This window comes from Pinus tabuliformis, chromosome Q (assembly GCF_031772625.1).
Source record: "Pinus tabuliformis cultivar Carrire ecotype Pingquan chromosome Q, CPIR1, whole genome shotgun sequence".
Taxonomy (NCBI): domain Eukaryota; kingdom Viridiplantae; phylum Streptophyta; class Pinopsida; order Pinales; family Pinaceae; genus Pinus; species Pinus tabuliformis.
The window spans coordinates 302,506,810-302,523,273 of NC_142296.1; the positions used below are offsets into that span (position 1 = coordinate 302,506,810).

Genomic DNA, 16,464 nt, shown 5'->3' on the forward strand with positions numbered 1-16,464 from the left:
TTCAGTTCCCAGTTCTCAACCTCAAGGTGGCCAATTACCGCCTGGGGGGCAGCCTCAATTAACGCCTGGGGGGCAACCTCAAGGTACACAAATTGCGTCTGGGGGGCAAACTCAAGGACAGTATGTACCCATAGTACAATACATTCCTCAAGGTCAACCCCAACCTCAATATGTACCCCAGGGTCAACCTCAGTATCAATATTTACCTCAAGGGTATCAACCTCAAGGTCAAGGTCAACCCTAGTATCAATATTTACCTCAAGGTTATCAACCTCAAGGTCAATACTCGAGTCAAGGTTATCAACCACCTCAAGGTCAATCATATGTTCAAGGTACGGGAACTGTACCTTTCAGTTATCAATCCTACCCTCAATCCGGTTATGTATCTCAATATCCTCAACCTGTCATGGGTCAATACCCCGGAATGAACATAGTGTGGGATTCATCGCAAGTTCAACAGGTATTGCAGCCAAGTGTACAGTTGTCATCTCAACCTGGACAACCCTTAGTTGCTGGTCCATCCCAGCAACCAGTCCAGTCTAATGTTCAAACTTCTGTACCTTCGGTAGTTACTCAGCCGCCAATTGCACCTAGTACTCCATCTCAAACGACTGCTGCAACTACCGCAACATCTGCTCCTTCTACCACACTTGCTTCTGGAGTATCGATAGCTCCGGTTTCTACTGTCTCTGCAACTACTCCTCAGACATCTTTACCATTGTCTGGATCTACGATTCAAACTACGGTTCAGATGCCTATAGGACAACCTGGTTTAAGTACGGTTCTCACTAGTCAACCACAATTCACTTATCAACTGTACCAGGGACAGTCCCAATATGGGCCTGCTATCCAACAGCCGGTTTACCAGTATCAACCGTATCCTGGGTACACTTATCAACAACCTCAGCAACCCCAGTACGGTCCGGTTAATCCTGGTTTTCCAGGAGGTTATAATATCCCGAATGCGATTCCTATTCCAAGTTATCCTGGATCTCCTCCTCCTGGGACTGGTCTTGTGACCCAGAGTTTTAGGGATCCTAATCAGCAATTACCGTTTATCGCAACTTTGGATTTACCAAAATTGTCGTGCCTAACGAACGATCCAATAAATTATCTTCCGTTCTGGCCGCCAATGCTAAATAAGTTTCCTAGTGATATACCCAAGTTCGAAGGTAAGTCTGGAGAGGATCCATCCAATCATGTGATGACTTACCACCTCTGGTGTGCTTCAAATTCCATCTCGGATGATTCGATCCGCTTACGTCTTTTCCAGCATACGCTCATTGGTCTCGCGGCCAAGTGGTACATTGAGTTACCACGGGCCTCTTTTTACAATTTTAGTCAGTTAGCTACCTCGTTCCTTACTCATTTTCAGTTGCCGGTCAGATATGATAATGGCACGGAGCTACTAACTTCATTAAAACAATCGACGTCCACTTATATTTCCGATCATATACATGAATGGAGACGTTGACGGCGATTAGTGAAAGTTTTTATCCCGGACCAAATCTTAGCTGAATTGTTTGTTAAATCATTATTACCGAAGATTACTGAAGATGTAGCTAAGGCCGGAGTAGTTACTGAGGAGCAAGTAATTGCTCAAGCGCAGTACCTTGACTTAGTTTACACTCAGTCAGGTACGTTACATGAAAAGATCCCAGATCTTCCAAAGTCAAATCAAATCGCTGCTACTCCTTCGGGATCTCATGCTGCTGATGGCATGATTGGTACGGTAAATACTAAAAGCAAGAAGAAACCTTCAAATAATTCTTCGCCCATTATAACCTTACCAGATTCCCCGACATGAGAGTCTTCTCCTGAAATTTCCGCCGATATTCACGTTGTAGAGTCATCTACGACTAAATCAAAAAACGGTGGGAAGAAGAAGGGTAAAGCAGACAAGACTCCAAAGGAGAAAACAGAAAAGTCGGAAACCAATGACGAAAAGCGCAAACCTCGATATCCTTTTCTTATTTGTGAAGAGGATCATTTTACAAGAGATTGCCCCCATCGGGCCGAGGTTGTGAAAATCGTCAAAGGTTCATCAACTCCTGCTGTTTTGAAAGATCCATTTCCAAAGCAAGAGAGTAAGATGATAGGTTCTTCCTCAAGTGCCACTGAAGAACCCATTTTGATGATGTCTCATGTAAGGACTGCAACTCGATCGCAAGATTATGGTAGTAAAAGTCCTGTTGATGGATCGAAAGAAGCATAATCTTCTCATTCAAATCCATCAACCTTAGCTCCCGGTTCTGATCCACTACAGATCGAGAAACCTAACCCTGACTTAGTAATGAAACCGCCCGCCAAGGGTGTACTTCGAAGGTCTGCTTTCAATCCACATGCGAGAGCGGCCCAGAATTACAACATTGTTGAGGATTTAGCTGTTTCACCCTCGGCAATGTCGGCTTTAGAAGTGCTGCAATCCTGCCCAGCACAGCGAAAATTACTTTTGTCGGCTATAGGAGCTGTTGATGTTCAGGACCCGAACCTGATAATCTTTGATCTAGAAAATAGTACACCGCGTCTCCCTCATTAGATGGCTTTCCAGATTCCAGTGATAGTAAAAAACAGGCCTATTCATTGGACTGTAATTGATGAAGGAGCTTCCACGTGTATTATGTCGATTCAGTGTTGGAGATCGCTTGGTTCTCCTTCGCTGAACCAATCCCCGACAATTCTTAAGGCCTTTGATGGCCGTGGGTTCCATCCGTTTGGCATTTTACAGGATTTTCCTATAAGGGTTGAAGGAAAAATCGTTAGTCTGGATGTGGAGGTGGTTGATGCCCCTCTAGACTACAACCTTCTCTTGGGTCGAAGTTGGTCTTACGCTATGACAGCGGTCGTTTCATCGGTCTTCCGAGTTATAAAGTTTCCACATAATGGCAAGATCGTAACCATAGACCAGTTGGCTTATTTTTCATCCAACCCAGCCTCTTCAGAGAGTATCCAGCATGTCGGTAAAACGACTATCCCTTATAAGGATGTTGGCATAGGATTAGTCAAAGATTCTGGTTTACTGGGAACTTTTCCTTTTCCTCCAATCAACGCAGACCCTTCATTCGCATTCATTCATATGATTACGTCAGATACTATTATTTACGATGATCCTTGGATTGTCCCATATGAATCTGAGATAGACTCATTCGGTGATGCAATGCCTTTGAGTCCATATGAAATTGCCTATGAAGCCGTGCAGTCTTTTTCCGACCCAAGTTCAACCCAAATCGACCAAATGAATGTGGTCCGTGAGGAATCCCTCTTTGCATCAACCTCGGAGTTAATAACATTTCCCGAAGTTGTGTCATCTGACGAACAACTTTGTGAAGTCCTGTGTGTAGACGATTTACCATGGGAAGATCTCCATCATAGATCTTCGTTTTTACCTGAGGATGATTGTTTTGAAAACGATTTCTCATCAATCTTTACAGTTGAATATGTCAAAGACGCTCAGAGTCCAATGAAACATCCTGATTCAGAGCTGAATTTGGGAAACATTTCTCGCACTATTCCCATTGACATTTCAGTGAAGCCCGGAATTGTTGAACACATTCATATAGGTGCCTCGTGTTCAGATGACGAAATTCAAACATACAAGGCCCTATTTCAAGAATTCTGCGACGTGTTTTCCTGGTCCTATGAGGAAATGCCAGGCATTGATCCCTCCATTGTTGTTCATGAGATCAAGACTTACCCGGACGCTAAACCCGTTCGGCAACGTCTGCGTCAGATACACCCTCGGAAAGCGGCTGCAATTAAAGCAGAAGTTGAGAAGTTGTTGAAAGCAGGTTTCATTTATCCGATCCCGTTAACGGATTGGGTATCGAATATTGTTCCGGTTAACAAGAAACAGTGAACAATAAGAATATGTATCGACTATAGGGATATCAATCGTGCTTGTCCCAAGGACAACTATCCAACGCCCTATATCGATCAAATAATTGATGATTGTGCGGGCAGTGAAATATTTTCCTTTATGGACGGTTTTTCCGGTTACAACAAAATCAATATTCTACCTGCCGATCAACCAAAAACGTCTTTCATTTGTCCATGGGGGACATTTGCTTATTGCAAATTACCTTTTGGGCTTAAGAATGCCGGAGCCACTTCCCAAAGGGAAATGTCTTCTGAACCCACACAAATGTGTCTTTTGAACCCACACAAATGTGTCTTCTGCATAGAAGTGGGACGATTGCTGGGATTTGTAGTTTCAAAAGCCAGCATTCGTGTCGATCCCTCGAAGGTCGAAGCTATCATCAAATTGCCTCCTCCTTCGAGTCTGTGCCAACTCCAAAGTTTGCAAGGGAAAGCAAACTTTTTACGCCAATTCATTCCTAACTACGCCGAGATTACTAAGGGTTTTACCCGGTTGTTGAAACAAAATGCTCAATTCTCTTGGGATGAGATAGCTCAGAAATCTTTTGATGCGCTAAAGCACGCGTTGACCCATGCACTGTCGCTGCATCCTCCCAACTACAACCAGGATTACCTTTTGTACCTCGCCGCCGCTCATTCCACCATTGGAATGGTCTTAGTACAGGAAGATGAATTCGAAACGGATACTGTGATATATTATCTTAGTAGGACGTTAAATCCCAGTGAGCTAAAATATTCGCATGTGGAGAAATTGGCCTTGGCAGCTGTTCAGGCTGTCCAGCGTTTTCGTCATTACATTCTTCTCCGTAAAACTACAGTCATTTCAGATTGCAACCCTATGATCTACATTTTGACTAAACAATTGCTAGGGGGCAAGTACTCTAAATGGATCATTATCCTGCAGGAGTTCGACTTAGAATTTGAAAAATCTAAGTCTAAGAAATCTTTAGTTTTTGAGGAATTGATGTGTGATTTCCCGCGTGCTGACACACAAACGGTGGCAGAGGAACCCATTGCGGATGAATCTCTGTTTCTCATCAACACTTTAGATCCGTGGTATGGGGATATAATCGTCTATCTCCAAAACCAATCCTTTCGGCCTGAAGCTTCAAAGTCGGAACGCCGAAAAATTCGATTCCAGTCCCAACAGTACAAAATTATTGGAGATACTCTTTATCGTCGTGGGGCGGACTTGGTTTTTCGTCGTTGCTTAACTCATGAAGAGGCAGAAAGGGTTTTGAATGACTGTCATTCTGGAGCATGTGGCGGTCATATGTCTGGGTATGCCACAGCCCAGAAGGTGTTGCGTGCTGGCTACTTCTGGTCGTCCATGTTTAAAGATTGTATCATTGCGGTCCGAAAATGCCATAACTGTCAAGTATTTGATCGCAAGATGCGCGCACCACCTGCTCCTCTCCACCCTATAATTGTCGTTGGTCCTTTTGCTAAATGGGGTATCAACTTTATTACATGTAACCCTCACTCGGCCGGGGGGCATGCGTATATCATCCTTGCGGTTGATTATTTTACTAAGTGGGCTGAGGCGATGCCTACATTCGAGGCAGACGGCAAGACAGCTGCGATTTTCGTATTCAATCACATTATTGCTAGGTTTGGTGTCCCACAAGCGATAATCACTGACCATGGACGCCATTTTCGAAACATTATGATGACAGAACTTACAGGCCAGCTTGGTTTATGTCATGATAGTTCTACTCCTTATTATCCCCAAGCAAACGGTTTGGTTGAGTCCATCAACAAAGTTCTAGTTATCATGATCCGACGAATCATTGGTATTCATCGGTCGAATTGGCACAACATGTTATTTTCAGCGCTTTGAGCGTACCGAACCTCAGTGAAAACATCAACAGGGTTCACTCCTTTCCAACTAGTTTATGGTTTGGAAGCAGTGTTGCCCATTGAATGCGAAATTTCGTCACTTCAAATGGCTGTCGAATTACTTCCAGCTACTTCCGAAGAGGAGAAGCGTCTATTATACTTAGCTAAATTAGATGAGACTCGACGTGACGCTGCATTGGCAATCGAGACTCACGCAAAAAGGATGAAAGCTCAGTATGATCGCAACATGACCCCTCGTAATTTTTCGGAAGGAGACCTAGTGCTATTATATGATCAAGCTAACGATAAATTAGGTGCTGGCAAATTCGTTCCTATGTGGCATGGGCCCTACATTGTCAAGCGAAAGCTAGCAAAAGGGGCCTATGAGCTGGTAGATTTTGATGGGGACTCTTTGGGTAAGCCCAGAAATGGACTTTACCTAAAGAGGTATTATGCTTAAATGATGGGTATGGAGATTTAGTTAGGTTAGATTTTCTTTCTAGCTGGTGTGTTTGTTAGTATAGACAGTGTTCTTAGCTTAGAGAGTGTGTTTTTAGTCGTTATTCTGGCTTATCTTGGTTTTACTCTTGATATTGCAGATGTCGACACCTCTCCAAACGTACATTGGATTCGCTGATGGTGCTTGTCGTAGTACACGGAATATCTCTTCCGCAGCTTGGGTTATCTATTCGCCCTCTGACGAGTTAGTTTCTATGCATGGGGTGAGCCTTGGTCAAACAACAAACAACATTGCAGAATACAGTGCAGTGATTAAATTATTATCTGAATCTATTTCGTTTGGGATTCGAAGTTTGATAGTGAGGTTAGATTCTGAACTCGTTGTATTACAGCTTAATAGAGTATATGCCATTAGAAATCCAGTGTTATTAAGGTTATTTTTGAGAGTGCGCCTCTTGGAACGTGAATTTGATTACATTGAATATCAACATATTCCAAGGTCATTAAATACATTAGCAGATGCAATTGCTTCTCGAATGTTAGATAGACATTTGCGATAATCATAAATGTAAATTTACAAACATTTCATCATACATGTTTAACAAGATAAGCCGGTAATAATGATATATATAGATAGGAGTGTGTCAAAAATATACATCGTCTTCGATCATAGGTTAAAAACAATCTTATGATCGGCAAAAATGATAAGTACAAAAAACCAAAATGTCACATGTGTCTACAAAAAGTGACTAGCCAATCACTAGTGGTGCTCTCTATACGAGACCACTGCCCGCACTACCCTACAAAGGAACCTCTTGAAAGGTCCTGGGACTGCGACCACATAGCACTGAAGTCGGATAGGAATATCGTCTATAGTCGTCTCTGGTATGTCCGCCGTAAGACGCTCTAGATCCTGTTCCAACTCGGCTAAGGTCTCTGCGGCCGCATCCTGTGGGGCTGGTGTTGGTGCAACTGGTACTCTTCTCTCGAATGGCCGGAGATTGGCCGGACGCTATGGACCTACATCTGCATTATGAAAACTGTCACTGTCAGTTTTGAGACGATATAAAAAACAAAAAAAAGTAAATAATTTGAAAACTTGTAAAAAATGAAGTACCTCTGTCGTCCCATTGTTCTCCCTGTGGAAGAACCATGTCCGGATCACCGCGAAAATCCACTCTGGCATAAGGAAAATCCTGGATCGCAAAGACCTGGTCCTCCAACCAGTGAAGGTAACCCGCAGGAAATCGGACAACTCCCGCTCCCTCATCAGGATGCCGGGCCATCACCGCAACCCATCGCATCAACTTTGGCTCCTGAGGAGGCCCAACTGCAACAGTGAGATGCTGTGGGATCAGCATCGGAACCCTCTCTAGGGCAAAGCCCATACCCAAAGGTCTTTAATTGCCCGTTCTTTGCCCTAGTCAGTTGGCCCTTCATATTTGCCAACACAGCGTCACACCAGTTGAAAATGGTGCCTCCGTAGCAATCTATCGCCATCCGCATTTGGGACCCGGTGGCAATATGCAAAGCGGCTGCGCCGCAGAGTCTGGTAACCGTAAAGGCAATTACCATAAGTTCAGGCAGGGATATGTATTTGATTTCTATCCCTTTCTTCTGGTGTTGATTATTGCACCACTCTAGCCGGAGGCTAGCAAGGGATTGGCCACCCGGCCTAGTCCCGGACAGAGTCAGTTGCTCGCCCCTATTAGGCAAACCAGTGAGAAAATATATGTCTGAGGGCTCTATCTCGAGCTGGTGCCCTCCGATGTAAAAGCATTGATCCTGAACGTTCCACCTTTCAACCAGCCATTCTAAGAAACGCACCTGGGCCCTCATGCCAGGTATGGCCCAGTATTTGTAGAGACCGCATGCCTTCAAAGCATCAATGGAGGGTTGATGATCTATTGCGGCCAAATCGACATCTTCGTGTTCTCTTTCGCACCAATCAAGCATGGTGGGCAATCTACACACCAGAAAACATTCATTAGAATTCATTAAATAAAAAATTAATGGTTTAGTTTTGAGATTTGGGGTTTTAAATTTACTTTGCATGGAGTACGCATCCCGCTTTCAGAAAACAGAGCGTGGGTACGCAGCTATTCTGAAGGTGGGCTGCGTACTCCTGCCATTTTCCCATTAACGAAAATGTCGGAGTACGCAGGTCGCCCATGGGGCACCTGCGTACCCTGAAAAGCGGATCCTAAAACCCCAATGCCACCAAAAAATCAAACTAGGGCTTAAAATGAAATTCTAAACGGATGAAAACAAAGAGGAGAATGTTGTGAAATACCTGAAAGAGACAGTGCTCGATTCCGGAGGTCGGATTCTTCGCAAAGTCCACGGGAAGTTTCTTGCCAAAAGCCCTTTTCTCTCCCTCAACAGTAAAATGGTAAAAATGACATGGTAAAAGGTCTTTTTATAGGTTTTTTGGATAAATGAATGTTAAGTTTGTTTATTTTTCACCATGGAAGGATATTTTTCAATGCATTTTTGCTTATCTTAAACAGGTATGAGTAATGTGTCGTTTTTGTGCAGGACAAAAGGACTTTCAGGGGGAATTATCATTTTTCACAAACCAAAAAAAAAAATCAGAGTCATCTTTTAAGCCCTTTTCTGACTCCTAAAACATGAAAAGATTGCCGAGCGTTTCTTTTACACTCGTTAAAATAGAATTAAAAGACGGTCCCCTTATAGCTCTTTTCTGACCGTAAAAACAGGAAAAGATTGCCGGGTTTTTGTCGTTTCAAACTCGATATTGGAAATAAAACGACGTGTCCTTGATCGCTTTTTACTTTTCAGGTCAGAGGCACTAATCATGAAAGTACTCCTTGGTCGCAAGACTAAGCAGTTCTCTCAAGTATTATTTTATACTTTTTCGGGCTTGGGAGACACAACTTTACGAAAAAGTTCAACCTGGAGTCTTCTTAAGTTTTTTCAGACTCTCTAAAAATGAAAAGCACCGAGTTTCTCCAATACTGGACTCGTTAAAATTTCACAGTAAAGGACCTGTTCGATTACAAACAGGAACGGACCACTCCTTCTTAGGGTTCGAATCAAAACTAAGTTGGACTCATCCGAAGGATGAGCTTATAATCAAGCATATGTTATCCTCCTCAAGCTTGTAAAAAATAAAGAGGTACTTGCCAGAAATGGTGGGGGAAAAGAGAGAAAAATGAGCCCATTTGTTATCTTTTGTCTCAGAAGAAGCCTTATTACCACTCTTGAACACGACACTTTTCATTCACCTGGGTTGGGAAATCCTTTGCCTCACAGTTGATCAAACCACATTGAAAGTATTCAGCCGGGTATTAACTTTGGGTCAAATATCGCCAAGCCATATGTCGTGTCGTTATGTGTTCAAGAGGTCTCTGCAATAAACATTCATCTGCAAAATACCCGTCATCCATTTTGACCATCCCTGAGTCAGTCCTTACAGCTACATTTCTTCAACTTGATCTATGATTTCGTGTTATGGGCTTGCCTGCAACGGGCCGCTTTCTATCGACATCAGCACATTATCTAGAAAGATGACCTAGGAATCATCAGTACCTTGAAGTCTGCATGCATCAATGGCAGGTTTCTCGCCTTTGACGATGGTTTACATCATTGACTTTCGATCGAAGGATTCCGTGAAATGTTCAACATCAACTCATTCATTCACATCTCATGGATTGTACTGGGTACTTTGAGAACCATTGACATCACTGGTGGTCTCTCTCATGCTTGTTAACAGTTTACATCATTGACTGGTAATCAAGTGGTTTCTACCATGTTCGACATCAACTCATTTATTCACATGGATAGAATCGTACCTGTACGGGAAGTAGAAATGAAGACCCTGGATCTAGTTTCCACCATCCAGGCTGCGAGGAGTTTTGTATTCATTATACAGTAGACTAACTATAAACAGATGGTTGCGTCCATACTGTGTCTACAAAAGTCTATGATTATGATGTACTGCAAAATCATTCCTGTATTAGAGCAGTAGATAGTCAGTGAGTTAAAGTTTTCAATCTGAGTATGGGAATGCCTACCTCAGCGATGATATGATCATATATATGTATTTTGTGTTGAATACTTGCAGGTTCCGACTGGGCTCTCCACAAGATAATCCTTGAAATGATAAAATACTTCACCCTTCCTAGATGATATGAAACCCTTATCTACTACAGGCTTCGCACTTTAGGGGGCAATCTGTTACACTAAAATTTGTCACCATGACTATTTGCAGTTAGTATGGCTCCATCAACTGTCATACTATCCTCCTTGGCAAGCCTCATACCTCTGCTCTCCATGTCAAACTCCAAGAAAGAGAGAAAGTCATTAAAAATCTATATATCTCTGGGTACGCAGTTTCTCTTAGCCTTACCTGCGTGTACGCACCCCAAGTTCACAATACCTGCGTACTTGTACGCTCTGTCTATAAAGCAATGGGTGCGTACTCCTGTAAAGGTCAAAAGGCGCAAGTTTCACTCCAAAAAAAGTTACTTGTGGTCATTTCTAGAGCATTCTAGAAGCTTGTTTGACGTGTATGAAGCGCCTCCAAATGGTTCATGTATCCCTACCAAAGAGGAACTTATCCCATCAAGAGGGGAGCTATCCCATCCAAAGAGGGGCTTATCCCATTGATGGTGGACCTGAATAACTTCCTCTAGAGCACTATAAATACAGGCATTGGGCCAAAAGGAGGGGAGGTTGAAAGCTGAACATTCCTAAGGGTAGATGCTGCTGGAATTAGGACTCCCTTGTAAAGCTTGAGAGGAGAGATTCCCATCCTTTCCTAGCCTTATTTGAGAGTGGGTGAGCTGATCAAAGTAAAGGAAAACTCTTGCTGGACCCTAGGAGGGACTTGCACAACACCAAGGCTCAGGTTGTAATGGTTCCTTTTGTTTCCTCTTAATACAAATGAACTCTTTTTTCTCAACAGATTGTTATTCATGATTTGTTTCATATACTCCTTGGTCTGTATGATAGATATGTATTGTTTTATGAGTTTATCAGGTGCTATTTAATCTTTTGGCTTGTTAGTGAATGCAGGTTTCGAAGAGAAGGAGGAGCTCATCCGGATCGGCGAGGCTGGACTACTACAAAGCGTTGGACTAAAGGTATGTTAAAATCACCTGATTACTTGTATTTTCAATGCATGTTTAGAGAAATGTAGTGTTTATTTGTCTTGTTTGTCACTAGAAAGCTTTTGCTTCTAGGGAGGTCGGTTGTGTCCGCACCATCGACTCTTTCCGCATGACACATCATTTTCCACTTGTTGTTCTTCATGCTGAATTTGCTGTTCATTTTCTTGTATTGGTGGTATGTTTTCCTGCTGCTCTTCAAACCTGTCAATAACCTTCTTGACCTCCAACTCACCTACAGTCCTCTTGAACATTTTTGACTCATTAAATATAACATCCCTGCTTCTAATAATTTTATGTTTGATTGGATCTCATAGACGATAACCAAAATCTTCATCCGCATATCCCAAAAAATGCATTTCATAGATTTATCGTCTAGCTTAGTTCTATTTTCTTTGGGAATATGTACGAATGCTTCACATCCAAAGATTTTCAAGTGAGAATAATTAAAATTCTTACCAATCCAAACTTATTCAGGGATACTTCCATCCAAGGCTATAGTTGGAGATCTATTTATGAGGTAGCAAGTGGTCATGACTGCTTCAGCCCAAAAATTCTTCTCCAAACCGGAATTGGACAACGTACTTCGCACCTTTTCCATAATGGTGCGATTCATCCTTTCTACAACACCATTTTTTTGAGGAGTACTAGGCACAATCTTCTCATGCTTTATGCCAAACCTATTACAATATTCCTTAAATGCATTTGAGCAATATTCTCCACCACTATCTATTCTTAAACACTTCAGCAATTTGTTAGTCTCTCTTTCAACAACAACGTGGAATTTTTGAAATATTCCAAACACTTCACTTTTATTTTTCATAGGATATGTCCAAACCTTCCTGGATGCATCATCTATAAATGTTACAAAATATGATGCTCCTCCTAATGATTTGATGTTAATAGGCCCAAACACATCTGAGTGTACCAATTCTAACACATTTTTCTTTCTGTCATGGCCACCTTTAAGGAATGAAACCCTTCTTTGTCTACCATATATACAATGCTCACAAAGATAAAGATTGTAGGATTTCAAACCTGGCAATAAATTTTTACCAACAAGGATTTTTAAGCCCTTCTCGCTCATGTGACCCAAACGCTTATGCCACAAATCTGCTGAATTTCCTTCTTTTGTGACAGCAGCCAAATCTGATTTTCCTATCAGTGTCTTCAATGTGTATAATGTTCCTGTCTTGGGTCCTTTGGCCACGACCAATGCACCTTTGCTAATTTTCTAGCCTCCTTTTCCAAAGCTTGTCGAATAGCCTTCATCATCTAGTTGTCCCATAGAGATTAAACTCATGCACATTTCTGGTACATGCCTGACCTGTTTCAACAATATATCTTGTCCATTTTTCATCTTGATTTGGACATCTCCCACTCCAACAATACTGCAAAAATGATTATTCCCCAAATGCACTCTACCATAATCACCAAGATTATATGAAACAAAACTATCTTTGCATGGGATTACATGGTGAGATGCCCCAGAGTCAAGGATCCAATCAAAGCTAATGCTAGATGTATATACACATGCATCCTCTACTGAAATAGTAAACAACACATCACCATCTGTGGCTAAATCCGTAGTCTCACCTTCATTTGTGCTGGATGACTTGTGATTTGTACTAGACGGTCTCTGATCCTTTTGTTCTTTCTTCCAGAATCGACATTCTTTCTTCATGTGCTCGGGTTTGCCACAATGAGAATAGATGATTCTGCCTCTCCTTGATTTTGATTGGCCTCTCGATCTTGATCACCCTTGCTAGCCTCGATCCATTCTCCTACCATGATCAGCTATAGCTAGAGCCTCTCCTCCCTGGTTTTCCGCAATTGACTTACGTTGCAGCTCCTCATTCATTAAATTGGAACACCACGTTTCAACTCCAAACTCCACGGATCTCCATGTTTCAAACTCCAGCAACACGTTTCAACATATATCCACGACCTTTTAGTTCCAACATTCCTCAGCTATCTCCTTGATAGACCTTTCAACAGCTCCAGACGTAATAAGGCACTAAGTGGCTTGCATAGTGGATATTCGACCCTAGCTCTGATACAAGTTGTTGGAGACACGATTTTCGTTACACCAAAAAGCGCACATGTTAGTAAACAAACACATCGCTAGATTTAAGCACATGCCACGAAACACACGGGGAGCGTTGACCTTCTACACCGCCATTAACGGGGAGCCAACACCTTGTATAGGAAATTTGGAGGTTTTATTGCAGACGCAGTGGCTGTAATTGATCATGTTGTTGAAGATGGTGTAGACATTTTGAGCGTTTCCATTGGACCAAATACTCCAAATGGTCAAAGTGCTACATTTCTCAATCCTTTTGATGTTTCCCTTCTTTCTGTTGTCAAAGCAGGAGTTTTTGTAGTAAAATCTGGAGGAAATAATGGTCCATATCCCAAAACAATGGTATCATTTAGTCCATGGATAATTTCAGTAGCAGTCGGTGTAGATGATCCTAGCTACAAAAATAAGCTTTTTCTAGGAAATGGAAAATCTCTTCCAGGGATTGGGATTTCACCCTCAACACGCAAAGGTCAGTCTTATGCTCTCATTGCAGGAATTGATGCAATGCTAAATTCTTCTTATGTGATATCCAGTCCATCTCACTATCAAAACCCTGAAGATTTTAACAAGATTATGATTCAGGGGAACATTCTAGTTTGTGGATATTCATATAACTTTGCATATCGTGTTGCATCTCTAAGACTCCCATCAAAGAGTTTAGGTGCAACTGGGTTCATTCTGGATGTGGAGAATCAGCCTTCGGGAGCTAAATTTGATCTAGTTCCAATGGGAATTCCAGGAATTGTTATAAAATAAGTAGATCAAACACAGATTCTTGTAGATTACTATAATATATCAACAATAAGGGATCCATCAGTAAGGACAATTTGAAGGATGGAAACTTTTCTTGAAGTTTAAAAACATTAGCGAATCTCACTAATCCCTAATATGCAAACTATAAAATGTTTATTGATATATTTGTAAAATTATTCAAATTTATAATGATTTTATATATAGTCTCTATATAATGTTGGTGATTTTTAAGGTAAAATAATTTTATATTCTAAAATTTGGGTGAATTGTCTTTTATAAAAATTGGAAATTGGCAAATCTTTTTATGGAAAAATCATCGAAAATTAGCCCACTGGGCGAACATTAGCCCCTAAAATTTTACATGTCCATCAGGTCAAATCACAAGGTTTGGAGCTAAGACTTCCATTGGAAATGGGTTGAAGCCTATATATCAAGGTACAATTCCTCATGTAGCATTATATTCTTCTAGAGGGCCAGATATTAAGGATTCCAGCTTTTAGGACACCGATGTTTTAAAGCCAAATATTCTAGTTCCTATTTCCTTAATATGGGCAGCATGGTCTCCTAATGGAACTGATGAAGTCAATTATCAAGGAGAAGAACTTTCCATGATATCAGGTACAAGCATGGCGACACCACATATAGTTGGCATTGCAACTTTGGTGAAGCAGAAGCATCCTGATTAGAGCCCTACTGCCATCAAATCAGCATTACAAATAACATCAACAATTGTTGACCACATGGGGAAGCCTCTGCAAGCATAAACTCATTCTGGAGAAGATATTCCAATAACCCTTATTGTCACCAGACCCCTCAATTATGGAAGTGGTGTAGTGAACCCTAAGGTTGCGCTTTATCTAAGCCTCATTTTTTATGCAGGCTATGAAGATTATGTAAGCTTTCTCTATTCAGTTCCAAGTATTGATAGAAATGTTGTTGCATGCATTACTGGTTCAACCTGTGTCCTATGAAGGAAGCCTTGTACAATGTAGAAGAGAATTGACAAGAAGTATAGGAAAAATTTGAAGAAATGGGAAAGGGAGTTTGAGTCTGGAAGAGTGTGCAATTCTCACAATCACAATAAAATTCTTGATGTAGAGCTTGATGATGTCATCAAGTGAGTGCTCCAGGCTGAGAAGAGGTCGTTGGACTAGTAGTGGGGGTTGTAACTTGTAAAGAACCCTTTACAATAACTCTTCTACCATTCAAGGCTGAAATACCCTTGGAGCGGAAGAACCTGGTGAAATGATCTTGCCTGCCTGGACTGGGCATGGAGGGGAGTTGTTGTAGCTCTATGATGAACTCTAGAACTGAAGAGATGAATTGATCTTGAGGCTGCAAGCGTGAGGGGCAACGCTCAACTCGCCTTCTACTGTTTATTCCAGCATGAGATGCAATCATTGTATAATTCCATTTCATTTGTTTGTTGTAACTTGTTTTAGATATTTGCATTTGTCTCCATTTCTCCATTTGCAATTTTTTATTAACTTAAAAAAATTGAAAACCCTTTTTTAGAAAATACATTTCATCTTATCTTTACGTTTTTCATGATGCTAGAATGAATTTAAGGAAAACATCATCCTACAAATATTTGGAAGTGAAATTGTCTAATGCTGAAAGGGTTATCTCAAATTTTTGATGGTTTGATTTGTCACCAATTGTAGGAACTCAAGAATTTAAGGCCACAACTTTATTCTGCGGCAGAGTATTGTGAAATGTCATATCTTCATAATGAACAGAAATAGATGTATGCCTTCTTACACTTTCTTTGTTATTGTAGCCTTTTGTGCATGGTTGGATAATGATTATGTCTTCCAGTTGAGCCTGAGTTGATAGGATTGCATCTGTGGTCTTGGAAAATAACTGATTAAGAATAGAACAATAATAACTGATTAAGAATAGAACAATAAAAATTCTTTAGAGTCAACATAGTCATGAGCATTTTATAGATGGCTTTAATCAAACAATTGTTTTCCTGTGCTTCCACACAAAATTCTTGTAGCGACTTGTGTTCATCTTGCTAGATTTTTCCATCTATAAAATTGATGAAACAGAATCACTAGAGGCCAATATCTGAGTTAAAAAAATTGATGTGAACTCTTATTTAACTAGTAAGTTATAATTCAGTTTTTTTTCTCACAGAGAAAATCAAACATATAGTAAATAATGTGAAGAACTATCACTCCAAGATTTTCTTCATCTAGGGTATTTTCAATAGATTTCTTTGAAAATTTAATTTGGTTGGAATTTTTTTCTAAAGGATGACATGATATCAACTATAAGATGAAGTTACAGACCAAAGAATCTTCGACAGGGAGATCA

At 41.1% G+C, this 16,464-nt stretch overlaps 1 pseudogene; it reads left to right on the forward strand.

Annotated features, from left to right (window-relative positions):
* The window catches only part of LOC149219410 (subtilisin-like protease SBT2.6), a 117,040-nt pseudogene extending 101,927 nt beyond the window's left edge, over positions 1–15,113 (forward strand).
* Positions 15,114–16,464: the final 1,351 nt, after the last annotated feature.